At 34.2% G+C, this 18,758-nt stretch overlaps 1 long non-coding RNA gene across 1 annotated transcript; it reads right to left on the bottom strand.

The window, feature by feature from the left end:
- Positions 1–9,557: 9,557 nt before the first annotated feature.
- LOC131939376 (uncharacterized) lies at positions 9,558–10,532 on the bottom strand. The gene is made up of 3 exons (XR_009386416.1): positions 10,461–10,532; positions 9,819–9,893; positions 9,558–9,624 (listed from the first exon to the last, which is right to left on the bottom strand). It is a non-coding gene; the product is annotated as an uncharacterized LOC131939376 (long non-coding RNA).
- Between the last annotated feature and the right edge of the window lie 8,226 nt (positions 10,533–18,758).

The raw sequence follows: 18,758 nt of genomic DNA on the forward strand, positions 1-18,758 counted from the left end.
ATATACTTATATATATATATATATATATATATATATATATATATATATATATATATATATATATATATATATATATGTGTGTGTGTGTGTGTGTATAGGACTATAGATTTTCTTAAACGCAATATATTTTGCTTTGCTAACATTTTAAAGAATTTTTTGATAACTCTTTACTAGTTGTATTTTCTAACCCTATGCTCCACATGGAGTCATGATGACGATCACTGGCGGATTCTCGTACCGTAACCTATCTAAAACAATTCCTCACTGCACACATTAGAGCACACAAAGAAAACTACGCCATCCTTCATACTCTGTGCAGCTAAATGTTTACGTGTGTGCTTTTGGTGTGTAATTGAAAAAGAGATTAAGAAACTTGAAAATTTGTATTTACATTAAAAATGTTTTGTACTCAAAGTGTATTTACCATCTCAGCAGTGTATACGAGCTGCTTGAGTTTAATTTTTGCACGTTCTGACTGTGTTTGGCAATGACACACCGTGCAGTATGGTCATAATATTCAATCTAGAATTTAAAAAAAAAGCATTCAGTTACATTGTTTTAATCTGCATTTGCTCTTTTTGAAAAGTTAATCATACATTGACAATGACTTGTAAACTAGTGTATTTTTATTTATTTAAAAGTAACAAATTAGAAACCATAATTATATTCTTAAATAATGCTTTTATTTTAGTGATTGTATTCAATATATTTAGTTCACAATAACCCCTTGAATTGGGTATAAAATATTATATATTCAAAAGAAATTATATTTAATAAGTAATTTTTGTGTGGTGACACATAGGTTATAAGTAAAATGTAAGCCACTCGTATACTTTTGTTATAATATTCTGTGAGGCGCCAAAGGGCCTTAGGAAAAATCTCTTAATAGACATGGAGATAATTAATTTGGAGAAGTACGTACTGTGACTTCACAATTCTCTACACTTAGAAAGTAAGCTGTCATTGTTAAATGTTTCAGAGCTTCGTTATGCGTCCAAAAGACATACTCCAAATATAGATCAGTCGAGGCTAGAACTTGAACAAAAAATGCAATATTGTTATCTTTGAAGGCAATTTGTCAAAAGTTAAACTAGTCTTGGATCAAATAGTCAATCAGCATAAATATTCCACATATCAATATTTTAAAAAAATGTTTCCTGTTTAAATTATGTTAAACGAATATCTAAATTATTTTTATATCAATATCTAAAATGCAAATTTATTTAATAAGTAATATACAAAATATTTTTATTTTATTAAATGTTCCAAAAAAATAAGGGGAAAAATAATTTAAACGTAAAGATAATAATTAGGTTTATACCTTGTCTTTTTGATATATCTGAAAATTAAAATACAATTACAAAAATATTAAAATCGCTGGAATTCAATATGGAAGTAATACAAACAACTGCATGTCTTGTGTGTAAAAACTATAAAATGTTCGTTTTCGAAGCGAACGTTTAAATAAAGAATTATTTACTATACTGACCCATTCAAAAACCTCATTAAAAAGAGCAATTTAACTTATGTTTTTATTTAAAAACAAGCCACATAAGCTCAGGCAATGGCGTAGCGAGGTCGGGTGTCACCTGGTGCGGCACTTAATGGTGTCATCCCCCAGAGGCGCAGCGACCCTTCCCGGTGGCAAACTTTCAAATTTTCGATTTGCACCCCCCCCCTTCAAACTTTCGATTTGCACCCTCCCTTCAAACTTTCGATTTTCACCCCCCCCCCCCCCTCAATGGTGTCACCCGGTGCGATCCGCACCCCCGCCCCCCTCCCCCCCTCGCTACGCCCTGAGCTCAGGTTGTATGACATTAAGCATGAAAATAAAATAAAATGACATTTTCACCAACCACATACCCCGCCTACCGGTACGCAAGTCCCCTGTCAAGTCCTGGTACGTCACCGAACTCCATTTCGCCATGCCGTCTTCTGAAAAGCTATATCAAATCTTTCATAAGAGCTTACTTAGACCTTTTCCCGAAAGTTACATAAGAGTTTTTTGTTTTTAATTAATTTTGTTTTACTAAATTTAGAAGTTCCCTTTTGTATGGAACTGTTTATAAATTGTGATTTAAAAAACAAAGCGCGCCTACTACATCAAAGTATGCACATTTACATTTGCACTTTAAAATTAATAACCGTTTTCAACAAGTATTGTTTTTATAGTAAAAGATAATTACAAATATGAATATAATTCAAGTCTGCAGAACTGTTTATATCTTCGGACAATGACATTACCAGGTTCTAGTACAGAGCATCTCTACACCGTTTGTTGTCACAATTCTTGTTTGTGTCTCTCCAACTTTTGCCTCATCCCATGTTACTGTCTTAAAGTACTTCTGTGTTGTGCTCTTTGGACAATTGTTGCCATCTAGTTTTTTTAGAGATTATCTACATGACGTTTCATTTTAGAGATATTTTAATAGTGTTTTCAATTTTTCTATTGATTATAGTAAATGAAGTATAAAATAACTCAATAGCTGTTTAAGTAGGATTTGTTTATCAATAGAAACCATACATATCTATTGCATCTGCTGCCATTATATAGCATTTACACTTTGCTTTAATTATTTAAGTTTACATGTTACAAATCAGAGCACTTTTTTCAGCAAAAACTACTGAATCTATTTTTTTTAATCCTGTGAAACTTTAGATCGTATTTAATTGATCTTCTAGTTAAAAAATCCTGAGATTGTCATCACCTAAAAAGTATATGGAATCCAAGTCGATTTTCTCTTTGAGGAACCAGCTCTCGGGTATTTTGGCGTTTAAAGAAATGCCGTTCTGTATCGCTTCACTGACTTCCTGAAAACTCACGACACTAAACACTGTCACTTCAAGTCTTAATAATATTCGGTAGAGAGATCTGCTTTCTATATCCTTTCTGTTAGATAAAAGTAGAAGATTTTTGTTAAATGAGGTAAGTTAACGTGACAATAAAACACATCTAGACCTTTTGTATGTTTTCGTGTTTTGTTAATCGTCTTTATTGCTTTTCGTAAAACATATTGATATCTATATTTTAAAATTGTGTTTAATGTGAAACACTTAAAATCAGTTGGCGTTTGAAAACAAAAATAACAATTTTCAATTTACGATTAAAGTGAAAAAAAAATTGTGATTATAAGAACGAGACTGTGTTAGTGCAGGGGTCGGCAACCTGCGGCTCGCAAGCCGGATGCGGCTCTTTTGATGTCAAGTTGCGGCTCTCCAGTTCCATGCACAAATATCAATAATTATTTTACATTATTTTCAAAACTCATTAAAATTATTATAAAAAAAAACAACTTAAAACAGGATAAAAACACTCATAAGAGAACAATGTGAGCAGTGGCGTAGGCAGGGGGGGGGTAGGGGGGGGTAATAACCCCCATAGACCCCTCGGTATATTATATATATAAAGTATGAGGGGGGGGTACAAATCGAAAGTTTGTCCCCTTGAGACGATCCTGGCTAAGCCACTGAATGTGAGTTGGGGAGGCGGAAAGGATACGGACAGCTGACAATCGCATGGGCACCAGACCCACAACAGTGCTGTAGCCAGCCCCGTGGCGAAGGTTCCATTCTTGACACTGACGACTTTTTCGAATATCGCTAAATGAGGAATATTATTCTTATTCAGAATGCATTTCTCTATCGGTCAGTATGCATTAATGTGACCTGAGTGACGTGTTATTTTTTTCAGTTATTAGCTTCCTACGGTTGAGCCGGTGGGGTAAGAGTTTACCCTGCATTCAGTGGGGTGGAAGATAAGCCCGGTGAGAATCGAAGACAGAAGCGACCGATATCCAAACCAGTGGTCGGAGTTGACCGTGTTGAGGGCTGCCTGGCTATGGGAGACACCTCCCGGATTGGGATAGTCGTATAGTTATATAATTTGATTACTAATTTTAGCATAGCAGAGCTAGGTAAAATACTCTTTAATATGTTTTGTGCGAAATATTAGTATGCTTTTTAAGTATAAATATTATTTCATATTTAAAGCTATTTACTTAAAATCAAAATTCAAAAGTATATATCCAAACCATAATCAAATGGCAAAATATTGAAATAAAAATGTTGGCGGCTCTTTAAAACTGTGAAGTTATGTAAATTGTAACTTTTGGCTCTTCTGGCTCAAAAGGTTGCCGACCCCTGTGTTAGTGTATTCCAAAGATACAAATCTAAATAGGTGTGGATGTTTCAATGAGCCAACCTTTAATACATTCTACTAATTTGATATGCAATACTTACTCATAACTTAAGATATACGCGTCCAACCCACCTGGTAGTGTACCAACCATCTTTTTAATCTATAAATAAAAAAGTTATATATATATATATATATATAATATGTGTGTGTACGTTCCGGTGTGAGTGAAGGAATGTAGAGCAGAAGAATCCACTACTACTTGCCTTCTTTGTTATTTAATTTTTTACTACACTTTAACGTTTCAATATTTCTGTATAAAAATACAGTCTTTCACGAATAACCGTTTCTCAGGAAATGGTCTATAGTCTATAGCATAAAACATTGAGAATATTTTAAAATACATACTGCATTCGAAATCCTATTCTGCTCTTTATTAAAAGCCGTAATATTTCCATTGATATCGTCGTGTAATGATAAGCCATCTCTCATGTAGGCTAGATAGTAAGTATAATCCACAGTCCGACCTGTAAATACTCTGTACTAGCTTAAGTGTATAATATTTTATAACCGAAATTTGGATCGTATATTCTTCTTCTTTTTCTTTCTTAATTATTAGTGTTGAAAGGGATCGAGATTTATCTGCCAGTTTGAACTCGAGCCTTTTTTTTCGAATTTTTCAACCATGCTAACGAGCTTCATCTGCCCGAGGGTTCGAACTCGGGACTTTTCGGTTTAGCAACCATGAGCTTTACCGACTCGACCACGCCGACCTCTTATATGAAATAGAGAGATAAATGTATAGTGGTGTTTTCCCATCACAGAAGTCCATTTTGACTGTGAGAGATAAACGGTTTTACTAAAATAATAAAATAGTCTGCATACTCTAAGTACCCTAAAATTCAGATATTTGCATTATAGAAAATATAACCTTCACATTAAAATAGAGGCGTAGCGAGAGGGGGAGGGCGGGGGTGCGGACCGCACCGGGTGACACCAAGGCAAAAAATAGTCAAATATATAGAGAAACATTTGAAAGGGGGGGGGGGGTGCAAATCGAAAGTTTGAGGGGGGAGGGTGCAAATCGAAAGCGGGGGGGGGGGGGTGACACCATTAAGTGCCGCATCGGATGACACCCGACCTCGCTACGCCACTGCATTAAAGCAAAGTGATCAAATAATCATAGAAGTAATACACGATTTTGTATTTCTCCAAATTCTATCATTTGTATAGACACGCTTAAGATATTCAAGATGGAGTTTTTGGAAAAACATAAGTAATAATAATATTATAATATGTTAGTATTTCCATGAAAGGAGTAGACTAAATATGATCGTATCAATAAACCTTTTAATCTATCGCTGACAAATATTTTTACATCTATCTACCTCCCAATAAAACATCCAACCACCTCTCATAAAACATCTAACAATCTCTAATAAAACATCATACTACATCTCATAAAACTTTTTACTTTCTTTCATAAAACATCTAACTCCCTCTCATAAAACATATTCCTACCTCTCATAAAACATCTAACTACCTCTCATAAAACATCTAACTACTTCTCATAAAACATATCACCACCTCTCATAAAAGATCTTACTACCTCTTATAAAACATCTAACTACCTCTCATAAAACATCTAACTACCTCCGATAGAGTGCTCTTGACAGTCATGTCCTAAACAGCAGAAAACACACGTGACCGGAACCCCGCCTGTGTAGGTGCAAAGGTCAGGGTTGTTGACCTCTGAGTTCAAACACACCCCAATGTCCTCACACCGGGCGGTGATCAAAAAACCTGTTTCATCCCACGTGATCTCGGAATAACACATTCTCTGGTAACACACAAATTAGATCGTTAATTTATTTGATTGGCATTAACATATATATATATATATATATATATATATATATATATATATATATATATATATATATATATAAAAATATATATATATATATATTTATATATATATATATGGCCTGGTATGGTGATCAAGACGTATGCACACAAGCAAGTTATTTAGTTATTTATTCAGATTTATTCGACCAACGGGAAGTATGAAATGGGTGAGGACGATAGATAGAAAGGGGGAATACCCATCTTTGCCAATGTTCATATGTTTTTTTGTAAGAACACATCTTTGTAAATTTAGACTTCAGTTCTATAAAAGACTCAACATTTGTATATACCTTTTCCCCAACACAAGCAGTGTAGCCCGACTCCAGACATGCGTAGTTGGAGCTTTTGTTGACACAAACTGGGCATTCAAAAACCTCTGACAGCAGGTTGAAATCTTGCCCTGATAATACAAAAAGAATTGTGTATCGGAAGAGCTGATTTCATCTTAATTAAGCAGTCGCTAAATTTTCCGACTCTGTGGCTTAGGGTTATAGCTAATGGCATCTTCTTCTTCTTCTTCGTTCTTAATTTTTAGTTTTGGGAGGGTTCGAACCTTATCTGCCAGAGGGTTTGAACTCGAGACTTTTTTTTTTCGAATTTATCAACCATGAGCTTTGCCGACTCGACCATGCTTCCGTCACAATTAAGGATTACGTGTCAACTGGTTATGTACCATTGATTGACTCCGATTTCAGCCTGCTTTCTTTTTGGATTTGCTTCCATAGCCTTTGTCCAACCAAGAACAAACTACAAGGCCGCAGTTGTCTCTCCTAGAAGAGTGGCTGTCCCCAGCTAACGAGCCTCATCTGCCCGAGGGTTCGAACTCGAGACTTTTCGGTTTAGCAACCATGAGCTTTACCGACTCGACCACGCCGACCCTAAGCAGTCGCTAAATTTTCCGACTCTGTGGCTTAAGGTTATAGTTATAGCTAATGACATCAAACTGGACATTTTAAATATTTCGTGTCTATCACAAACCATGATGTCATCAAATAGGAGAAAACCACCAACAAAGTAAATTTACGGTGCAAACCTAAGAGATTAGATAAACAATAGGCGAAGGGACTTCTTCTTCTTCTTCTTCGTTCTTAATTTTTAGTGTTGGAAGAGATCGAGCCTTATCTGCCAGAGGGTTTGAACTCGAATTTTTAAACAACCATGAGCTTTAGCCGACTCGACCACGCCTCCATCATAATTAAGGATACGGGTCAACTGGTTATGCGCCATTGAGGCCATTGACTCCGATGTCAGCCTGCTTTTCTTTTTGGATTTGCTTCCATAGCCTTTGCCCAACCAAAAACAAACTACAAGTTGTTTGATTTTAAAGTTGTCTCTCCTAGAAGAGTCGCTGTCCCCAGATAACGAGCCTCATCTGCCCGAGGGATCGAACTCGAGACGTTTCGGTTTAACAACCATGAGCTTTACCGACTCGACCACGCTGACGAGGGGACGATGTGATCTAATGGATAACATCGCGACAGCTAATCCGAAAGTCGTCCCCTGACCAGTGTTTCTTTCAGACTTTTTTCCCCGGGAGGGGGCGCACTACATTTTCCGGAGGGTTTGGGCGGAAGATGGTAAAGTATGTATTTTCTATATAATTTCTATTACGTTCAGAGGAAGGTGGAGGGGTAGGTGATACTGGGCAGGCGGGGGGGGGGGGCATAGTTGTGATGTATGATCTAACTAAATTATACGAACCTGTATAAAATGTGTGATTTACCTAAAATGTACAAAGCGTTAACACAGATTGTGACATTACTAAAATGTTCAAACCTGTAAAACATTTATGACCTAACTAAAACAAACACAACTAAAAACAATTAGTGATGTCGCTAAAATGTGCAAACGTATAACACAGTTTTTGGCCTCACAAAATGTACAAACTAGTAAAAAAAGTGTTTGAGCTAAATAGAATGTACAAACCTGTGCACTGTTCAAACTGGTCTGGTTTTGCTAAACCGTAAGGTATGGTTATACCGTCTTTTATGCAGTGAAAGTTTTGTAATGCGGTCAGTACATCGCTTGCGACGAAAATCTCAACCAATTTGTCTTTGAGCAGCATCATCTCGCAGCTACATGTAAGAGACTGGCTATCAATGTAACTGTAGTTACAGAAAAATAAAAATGCATTAGAAAAATCATTTTAAAAATGGTTTTAAAATCGGAGTAGGTTATAGTTTTAAAGCTTATTTCTACATAAATTTACTACTGGGCAAGAAAGCTAACACTTATTTTATTATGCACAATCATATCGTTCAAAACAGACATGTTATTTCCTAAGATAAATTCTAATACTATTTAATAATTATTAATTAATATTATTAATATTATTAATGATATAAATATTTTGTATTACGTATTTTCGTCCATAACTTTATGATCTTTAATGAAGTAAAACCATTTTACATTTTTAAGTCCAGTCTCATGCCAGTCTTATTAATGTTTCCCAGGCGTTCAAGTTCTAATTTTTAAACCTTTTCCAGCAAACTGCGTGTTTTGCCCTGGGTATTCCATTATTCCCAGTCCTGTCTGAATCTATTGCAATGTTTTAGTGTGTGACAAATCCATTTCCATTTTCTTTCCAAGTTTTATATTTCTATTCTTTTCCGTCTACACTTCGTGTTTTTCTTTTCTGTCATGACGCTGTATTTTCAATACATCCATTGGAACTTTTGTTCATCTTCTTCTTCTTCTTTGTTCTTAATTTTTAGTGTTGGAAGGGATCGAGCCTTATCTGCCAGAGGCTTTGTTCGAATTTATCAACCATGAGCTTTTGCCGACTCGACCACGCCTCCATCACAATTAAGGATACGTGTCAACTGGTTATGTACCATTGAGGCATTGACTCCGATTTCAGCCTGCTTTTCTTTTTGGATTTGCTTCCATAGCCTTTGTCCAACCAAGAACAAACTACAAGGCAGCAGTTGTTTGATTTTGGAGTTGTCTCTCCTAGAAGAGTGGCTGTCACCAGCTAACGGGCCTCATCTGCCCGAGGGTTCGAACTCGAGACTTTTTGGCTTAGCAGCCATGAGCTTTACCGACTTGACCACACCGACGTTTTGTTCATAAATGTCTGGATTGTTCTACACCAGGGGTCGGCAACCTTTTGAAGCAGAAGAGCCAAAAGTTACAATTTTCAAATTTTCCCTGGTTTTAAAGAGCCACTAACATATTTTTATTTCAAATATTTTATTTTTTTATTAAGATTATTAGTATTTGCGCAAGGAGCTGGAGAGCCGCATCTTGATATCAAAAGAGCCGCATGCGGCTCGCGAGCCGCAGGTTGCCGACCCCTGTTCTACACACCTTGGATCCAAATGGCATGAATATTTTTACATTTGAGTTCAAGATGAGAAAAAAAGTGGTTTGTGTTTCCGCACAACAGTGTGTAAAGTTGAAAATGAATTAAATTTCGTTTTTTTCAATGTGCTGAATCTTAATCAAAAAGGAATAATATAAGTATTCATTGTTCCCTAGTATTTTTTTCAATTGAAGATACTTACATTGTATGTTTAAAACCAACCATGGTTAACAGAATATAACCATCTATCCGGCTGACGGGGTTTCCCCGTATGTCTCTGTTAAAAAAGGATAATCAAGTTTATCTTAACGCAGTGCTATACAGATTGTTCAAGAAATGATCTACTAATCATCGGAGTTAACAATGTTTTTTAGGATGAAAAACTAGTTATATCTTTAATAGCGTATACTTTTAAGACTGGCTAATTTGTTTTGCAAAATTAAATGTTGATGATATTTATAAATCGCTTACACAAAAAGGTTCGGTATGTGCGGCAAGTTAACATTCATCACACTAACCTCAGCAATACGATTTTCACTTAAATCTCTGTTATAGAAAAGAAAAAATTCGAAACATCTTTTAAAAAACAGATTATTTCTGTACAAGCATATGTGAATATATATATATATATATATATATATATATATATATATATATATATATATATATATATATATATATAAAGAGAGAGCCTACACATACTTCAATAATTATGATGAATATTTAATTTGAATAGAATGTAATTGATTTTTGTTTAATAAATAAATATATGTACGCAGATCAGAGCAAATAATTGTGAACGTGTTTTAAGTTCTACCTTTAATTAAATTATATGTGTCACTCTAATTTGTTTTCTCTCTGGTTTTTTGTCTGGGAACTTATAAATCATGTGATCATTTTCAATAGCTATATTAATGGTTTTATTTATGTCTTTATACGATTTGGATCGTTTGTTTATTTTGTGTTTTGTAAAGAGCTAAACATGCCCCTTTACTATTCACACAGAATAATGTCATGTTTGATTTCAATTCGAATAATCGGAAAAGGAAAAAAGAAAACAAAAAAGAAAAAAGAAAACAGCGAATACAAAATGTGGAATAATAAATATCTTACAAAATTCGTAGCTGATACAAGTTTTTGAAGGCTTTTAAATGAATAACAGCTAATTCATTATATCTGAGATACCTATATATATATATATATATATATATATATATATATATATATATATATATATATATTTATATATATATATTTATATATATATATATACAAGTATTTATATATATATATATATATATATATATATATAGGGAGAGAGACAGAGAAAGAGAGAGAGAGAGAGAGAGAGATTTGATTCAGACAGTTTTATTATTCTAAATTTTAAATTGATTGGATAATAAATGCCACACATTTTTAAAGTCATGGTTTACATTTTGGAAAAAAAAATAATTGATTTGAATAGCTTACAATTGCCTCAGTTGTTCAAAATACTTGAAATCACTTTCTCGAATTTCTCTGATCTTGTTATAATTTAGTTCTCTATATTTGTAGCAGATAAGAAATTTGCATGTTTTTAATTCTTTTGTGTTAGGGTTTTTGTTGTAACTGTATGTATGCAATGTTAAAATACCGGTTACAATAAAAACAACTAATTTGTATTTCATGGAATTAAACACACGAATCTCTCAACAGAAAATGTGCAATTTTTTTTCCTTACTTACAATATTTGAACGGTATTGTGTGTACAATATGGAACTCGGTCTAACTTAGGATCAACGTTCTGGCAGTTGATTCTATGTTGGCTGATTGAGCACATTGACAAGTTCACACGTCCTGGGGCAGAATAACACTCTAATCTCATAACATCGTTGGAAACTCCATCTCCAACAGAAGTTGACGTAGAATCCGCACAAATATCGAACAGGAAACACCGGAGAAGGAAGACATTCCAGAAAGCTCTGTACGTGAGTAGCCTTTTGTATTTCATTACTCTGTTTACTTCTGAAAAATGTACTTCTGGAGATTACTTCTTACTTCTGATTTACCGTTTTTAAAAAGCTTTGTACACTTGTTATATAATTTTATTTTTTGTAAAACAACTTTATTTAAATGTTAATAATATTTCTTTTTTTTAATTACTCCGTTTACTTCTTAAATATTAAGTTTTAAATTTTACCCCGTCTACATCTGTAATTTTATTTTGTGAAATTACACTGCTCAATTTGTTTTTTTTTCATTGTAAAATTTATCACTCACCACCATAGCACTTATCATTATATTTAACAGTTGAAAACATGACTTCAATTTGCGGTAGTCAATTAATTGCAATATAGCTCTTTTAATGCATGAAATGAACGTCTATTTTTTGCTAGATCTATTTTTTGCTAGAATCCTGTTTAGGGCGGACTGCGATGGTGATTATGGAAATTATATCGAGTTAAACATGGGAATAAATTTGTAATCTAGCGTTTTTCTTATATAGGCCTAATTCATTGTGGTATAGATAATGGCTTCGTTTGGGAGTAGTCAAGAGAGGTCCTTTAAACATTAATAAAATCGTTATCATTTGTAAGAAAAAACATTGACTGACTGTACAGGAACTCGGTGATCGATTTAAAAAGAACCTCACTTTGTAGTAATTTATACTCAAAACTTTGTCTCTAAAATCTTAATGACCTAGTTCTGCCATGTTTATATTTACATTATCAGTACTAAAATAAATGCGACGTAATTCTATTCAACTTCTTAAAATGTTTCTTAAGTTACAAAAAAGTAAAAATATTAAATATATTCAACACTTGAGGTAATCTACAAAAAAACAACAATCTCTCCATAAAGTGGTATGTAATATTTTGGACAAAGAAAATCTGAATACAAAATCACCCAAGTTGTTTGTTCATGTATAATTAGCCACAGTAAAAATCTACTGTAAAAAATGTATATCAACATAATGAAACAATCCTGCTCAATTATTAAGGCAAAGTTACATAAAAGAAGCACCATTGTTTCCTAAATAATCATTCAAATTCTAAAGTATTTGCCAAATAATAAAATAGCCATGGTTATATAATCTAAGTGTTTGATTTTTATTTGGACTTTACTGAAGATTGGATGTGGCTAGAGATCTACAGTAATCTAGATTTAGATCTAATTGATGTTTTTAGTGTTTTAGTTAAATAAACAAAATTAAAAAATTGGGGAAAAAAATGTTGTTTGTTTACATTTGTATAGTTTAAAGTAATGTCTTAAGCTGTACATCAAAAGCAAAATTACGGATAACTTACTATGCCAATAATTTTTATTTACTCAATTTAATCCGGTTGAATAAGTCAACACTTAAACCTCTTCATTTCATTTTTACTTCCGGCAAGCATATTTTGTTAGTGCGTTTTTGTGCAGTTATCTCTTCGATGCGCAAAGTTTCAACATCATTTGCATTTGGTAGAGCTACTATTGACTTTACTTAATCCTCTTTGCTCCTTATGAAACATAGGGCCTCAACCATTTCCTTCCATTTCATCCTACCCCCGGCTATTAATTTTGTCATCTCAAAAGACATCACTGTTGGCTTCAGTTCTTCCAGAAGACTCCGCCTCCAGGTCTGTCTTGGGCGCCTTCTCTTCCGCTTTCCCTGGGGGTTCCACTCAAGCGCTTGGCGTGTAACATTTGGGTGAGCCTTCCACAGCGTGTGACCCACCCAGCGCCACTTTCTCCTTCTTATTTACACACCTATAGGCTCTTGCCTAGCTTTCCTCCATAGTTCCAAGTTCGGCACTTTGTCCTGCCATCTCAATTTCAGTATCTGTCTAAGGCATCTATTCATGAAGGTCTGTATCTTTGCTGTGCTTGCTATTATTTCTTATGCAAAAAAATAATTTGCGCATTTGTTTGCAGTCTGGATCAGAGGCGTAGCGAGAGGGGGGGCGGTGCGGAGCGCACCGGGTGACATCATTTACGGGGGTGACACCAAGGCAAAAAATAGCAAAATATATAGAGAAAAACTTGAGGGGGGGGGTGCAAATCGAAAGTTTGAGAGGGGGGGGGTGCATATCGAAAACTTCAGGGGGGTGCAAATCGAAAGTTTGAGGGGGGGGGGGGGTGCAAATCGAAAATTTGAAAGTTTTTCCCAGGGAAGGGTCGCTACGCCTCTGGGGGGTGACACCATTAAGTGCCGCACCGGGTGACACCTGACCTCGCTACGCCACTGGTCTGGATGTTCTTCGCGGTGTTATTAAAATCAATACGGTTATTAAAATGTTATCGTATAAATTTTGTAATTGGAGTTCTGGAGACTAAAACAGTGTTATAAAAACAAAAACAAATATATTACTGAAAATGAAAGGGAAAAAAAAGCAATCGAATGGGGTTTTAAAAAATTAAATGATTTTATTCATAACAGCTTCTACAATGTTAGTTTAGAGCGAATATCGCTAAAAATAGGGTTTATAATAAACCGGGAGTGATTTCCCCTAAATTTCTCGAATATTCTAATATAACACTACGAGGGATGGAAACTCAGGACACTATTTGTAATCCATTTTTAATTACTTAAACTTTTTATAATAGAATAGAACCGCGTAAAAAAAAAGAATTGCAAACCAAGTAAACGCATAATAAAATGTGCATAATAGTGCGGGATATTATTAGTACTTTATAAATTAGCATGCTTTTTTTGAGAAATCGGATATAGCGTAAATTACTACTTCCGGTCGACGGGAATGACTCAAAATTTGATAGAAGGCAGATATTTATATCTTTTATTCACATGTGAAATTTCACATATCTATCTGAAATAGTACTCAAGTTATACTTTTTCTACTTTGAATTTTTCAAAAACCTATTACTTGAGTACTATTTCAGATAGATAAATGAAATTTAACATGTAAGTAAAAGATCTAATTCTCTACCTTCTGTCAAATTTTGAGTAATTTCCGGTGACCGGAAGTGCTAATTTACGCTATTTCCGATTTCTCAAAAAAAGCATGTAAATTTATAAAGTACTAATAATATTGCGCACTTTTATGCACATTTTAATTTGGCGTTCGCTTGGTGCGCAATTCTTTTTTCTATGAGATTCTATTCTATTTTTAAAAGTATAAGTAATTAAAAATCGTGTCTATATTCCAAGTTATATAAGAATATTCGAGAAAGCTTAGGGGAGATCACTCCCGGTTAATTTTTTTTTGTAACGATATTTTGTGTGTGGTCATAATGTCGCAATTCTCACTACCCATGACCAACTTCTCAAGAACATGATGTGTGATAAAAGTCTGCATTTTCCTCCCAAACTGTTAAGGACTTTGACACACATACTGTTAAGGACTTTGACACACATTAAAATATAGTTTATTTTATTGATTGGAACAGTTTTTGTGTTATTCAATACATAAAAACGTTTTTTTTCTTGAAGGTTAAAATCATTGTCCCCCTTCTAACTACTCCTCCCTACAGCTTGTTTATTTTAATAAATTTAAAAAAAGAATGTTAATGATTATTGAATTTTTTTTTTATTTCAGTAAAAAAAAAACACACGTAAATATTCCTTTTAAGAATGTTCTTCTACTTCTGCTTCTGAAATGAAATCACAAACAAAACAATGTGTATCATTAATGGATGAATATAAGCCATTTTTTCGATAAATTCTGTAATGAAGTGTTAACATAATGATTCAAAATAATTGATTATAATTGATTATCTACATCTACATCTACATCTACACCTATACCTATATCTATATCAATATCTATATCTATATCTATATCTATATCTATATCTATATCTATATCTATATCTATATCTATATCTATATCTATATCTATATCTATATCTATATCTATATCTATATCTATATCTATATCTATATCTATATCTATATCTATATCTATATCTATATCTATATCTATATCTATATCTATATCTATATCTATATCTATATCTATATCTATATCTATATCTATATCTATATCTATATCTATATCTATATCTATATCTATATCTATATCTATATCTATATCTATATCTATATCTATATCTATATCTATATCTATATCTATATCTATATCTATATCTATATCTATATCTATATCTATATCTATATCTATATCTATATCTATATCTATATCTATATCTGTATCTGTATCTGTATCTATATCTGTATGTATATCTATATCTATATCTATATCTATATCTATATCTATATCTATATCTATATCTATATCTATATCTATATCTATATCTATATCTATATCTATATCTATATCTATATCTATATCTATATCTATATCTTATCTATATCTATATCTATATTTATATCTATATCTTTATCTGTATCTATATCTTATCTATATCTATATCTTTAACTATATCTTTATCTATATCAATGTATATATATATATATATATATATATATATATATATATATATACGTGCTTATATATGTATATAGATAGTGTTTAGATATAGTTTGAAATTTAGAATTTGTAATTCGACTTTATAGGTTAAACAAAACCATGCCAAGATTGAGGTCAAGTTATAGTGAATAATAAAGGAAATGGTATAAAATAAAGTTTAAGAAGTTAGAAAAAGATTTAAGGGGGAGGTGGAAGTAAGGTTAAAGTTAAGATTTTGGTTTTATTAATTATTAGGCTCCGGTTAAAATTTAAGATCACTGAAGATAAATATAAATGATAAGTTTTACTTTTGTGTCCCCTTATAACTTGAATATGTGTGAATTTGTGTGCGTATGCATATGCTGAAATCTGGACTCAAGATAAAATCTTCTCTCACAAATCGTCACTTTTCTTTTTTGAATACTTAATTATAGAAAATTTTAATACTTTTTACACTGTAAAATTGTGTGTCAATTTCGCACGTGAATACAAACAGTTGTAACAGTAATTGTTTCATAAGGCTCCAACTTACCAGCTTCAAACCTATTTTCAACTACGCCGATAATCATAACAGCCAATACAACAATAAGGAGAATGTAAAGTAAATTTGCTTCTGTTATAGGTGTAGGCAACACCAGAACATAATCCTCAGGACTAAATGGTATTGGTATGGAATTTAAACCTGTTGAGAGACCAGAAGTATTTATTTCTGCAGCAACAATAGTTATCACTTAATCTCCTTGGACTTAACATCCGCCCCTTCCTAATGAATAACACCCCCCCCCCCCTCAAACCCCTTTTATTCCCCAAGTTTACAAACTGCTAAATGTTATAAACCTCATATTGATTCCAGTTGACATACTTATATAGAGATGGGGATATTTTTTTGGATCAGTTTAGGTTGGATTAAGTTTGAAGCAGAGGCGTAGCGAGGGGGGGGGGGGAGGGGCGGGGGGACACATGTCCCTTGGCGCCGACCTTAGGGGGGGGGGGGCGCCAAAATGGGTTGGAAAAACAAATTGAAAGTTTGAGGGGGGGGGGTGCAAATCAAAAGTTCGAGGGGTGCGGGTGCGGGTGCGAATCGAAAGTTTGTCCCCGGGCGCCTGGAAGGGTCGCTACGCCTCTAGTTTGAAGTTAAGGTAATGATTAGGGTTAGGAATGTGGTTATGAAAAGGGTTACAAATTAGGCAAGGACTAAATAGTGTTAGGACTTGCGTCAGAAGTATGTTAAGAAATAGGATGAGGACTAGAAATAAAAATATGGGTTAAGGTGGTGCCCTGTCAAAACGGCCCGGGACAAATCGGCCCCGTCAAAACGGCCCCGTTAATTTGACCCCGTCAAATCGATCCCCGACAAAACGACCCAGTCAAAATAGCCCCGTCAAAAGGGCCCCAACTTATTGGCTCATATTGACTACCGACAAATGGGCTCCCGACATATTGGCTCCCGACATAAGGGCTCAAGACAAATGGGCTCACGACATATTGACTACCGACAAATGGGCTCCCGACATATTGGCTCCCGGCAATCGGGCTCCCGACATATTGGCTTTTGACAAAATGACTCAGGACATATTGGCTCCAGACCAATGAATGGCATGACCACTATTGGCATAAAAGTAACAAATTCGTCCTTCCCTCCAATACCACTATAAACTATTTTAAATGCCCAAATGAAATTATTTTTCATGAACCAACATTAATTCACAAACAAATCGAGCCCTTAACAGCTAAATTCCACCAATTCTAAAATTTTGTTAATGTTTAATTTACAACAGAAAAGATCTGTTGCTTAACAGTGAACACAGAAGTGTAAATGTATGATATACATGATGTTTACATGATAACGACATTTTGTTTTGATAAAATACAAGCATACTGCAGGTAGGAATGTACAGCGTGAACCCTTCTCCCCACACACTGAATTGGAACAGCCTATAACCGACTCAATTATGGAAGTCATAGATAGATGACCCTTAAATTAAAACATACTATATTTTATAATAGATAAACTAATATAAAAATAAGGCCTGCATACGTTGAATAACATATGAGTGTTGGATAAGCTAACTCTAAAGAATATTGATGAAGGGGTCCCACTGGCAGGTGTCATTTTCAGTGAGACCGCTTTGCCGGGAGACTTAGTCTCTACAGAAACGGTATTGTCAGTGGTCCTTTTGTCTGGAGCCAAATTGACAGGAGCCTTTTTGTCGTGAGCCAAAATGACGCTAGCCTATTTGTCGGGAGTCGTAATGACGGGGGCCGTTTTGTGGAGAAACTAAATGGCGGGAGCCTATTTGTCGGGAGTCGTAATGAAAGGGGGCCGTTTTGTGGAAAAAACTAAATGACAGGAGCCAAAATGAAGGGAGCCTATTTGTCAGGAGCCTTATTGACTGGAGCCCTTTTGTTTGGAGCCTATATAACGGGAGCCTATTTGTCGGTAGCCTAAATGACGGGAGCCTATTTGTCGGGAGTCTATATGACGGGGTCTATATGTCTCTGGCCCTTTTGACGGGGTCAGTTTGACGGAGCCCGATTTGTCGGGGCCGATTTGTCGGGGTCGTTTTGACGGGGCCGTTTTGTCATAGGCCGTTTTGACGCCGCACGGTTAAAAACTGCTCTTTTCTGTTTGCAGATAAATATATAAATTCCTGGATGATGCATTTTTAAAATGTCTATATTAAACACAATTATTTATTTCAGCTGAAAAGGACTGGGACGTCTTAAAGGTTGGAGGTAGAGGTCCACACTAGATAATTCTACGTCTCAATTGGACTCTTTTCATGTTGTTTAAAATACTTTCCCTTTTTTATGCCGAGGTTGATAATCAATTTGGAAAGCAACGTCTAAATTTGAATTTTTAACTTTTTATCTTCTCCTAAAATTTTAAATGTATGCACCCTAAACAAATTCTAAAATTGTTTTGCTATATATTTTGAATCGAACCTGATTCTATCTTTATAATTTTAAAACTATAAAATAACACATTTTCATACTTCCGTAAACTTCAACTTCATAC

Source organism: Physella acuta, unplaced genomic scaffold (assembly GCF_028476545.2).
Source record: "Physella acuta isolate Inbredline_101_S28 unplaced genomic scaffold, ASM2847654v3 ptg000276l, whole genome shotgun sequence".
Classification (NCBI taxonomy): domain Eukaryota; kingdom Metazoa; phylum Mollusca; class Gastropoda; family Physidae; genus Physella; species Physella acuta.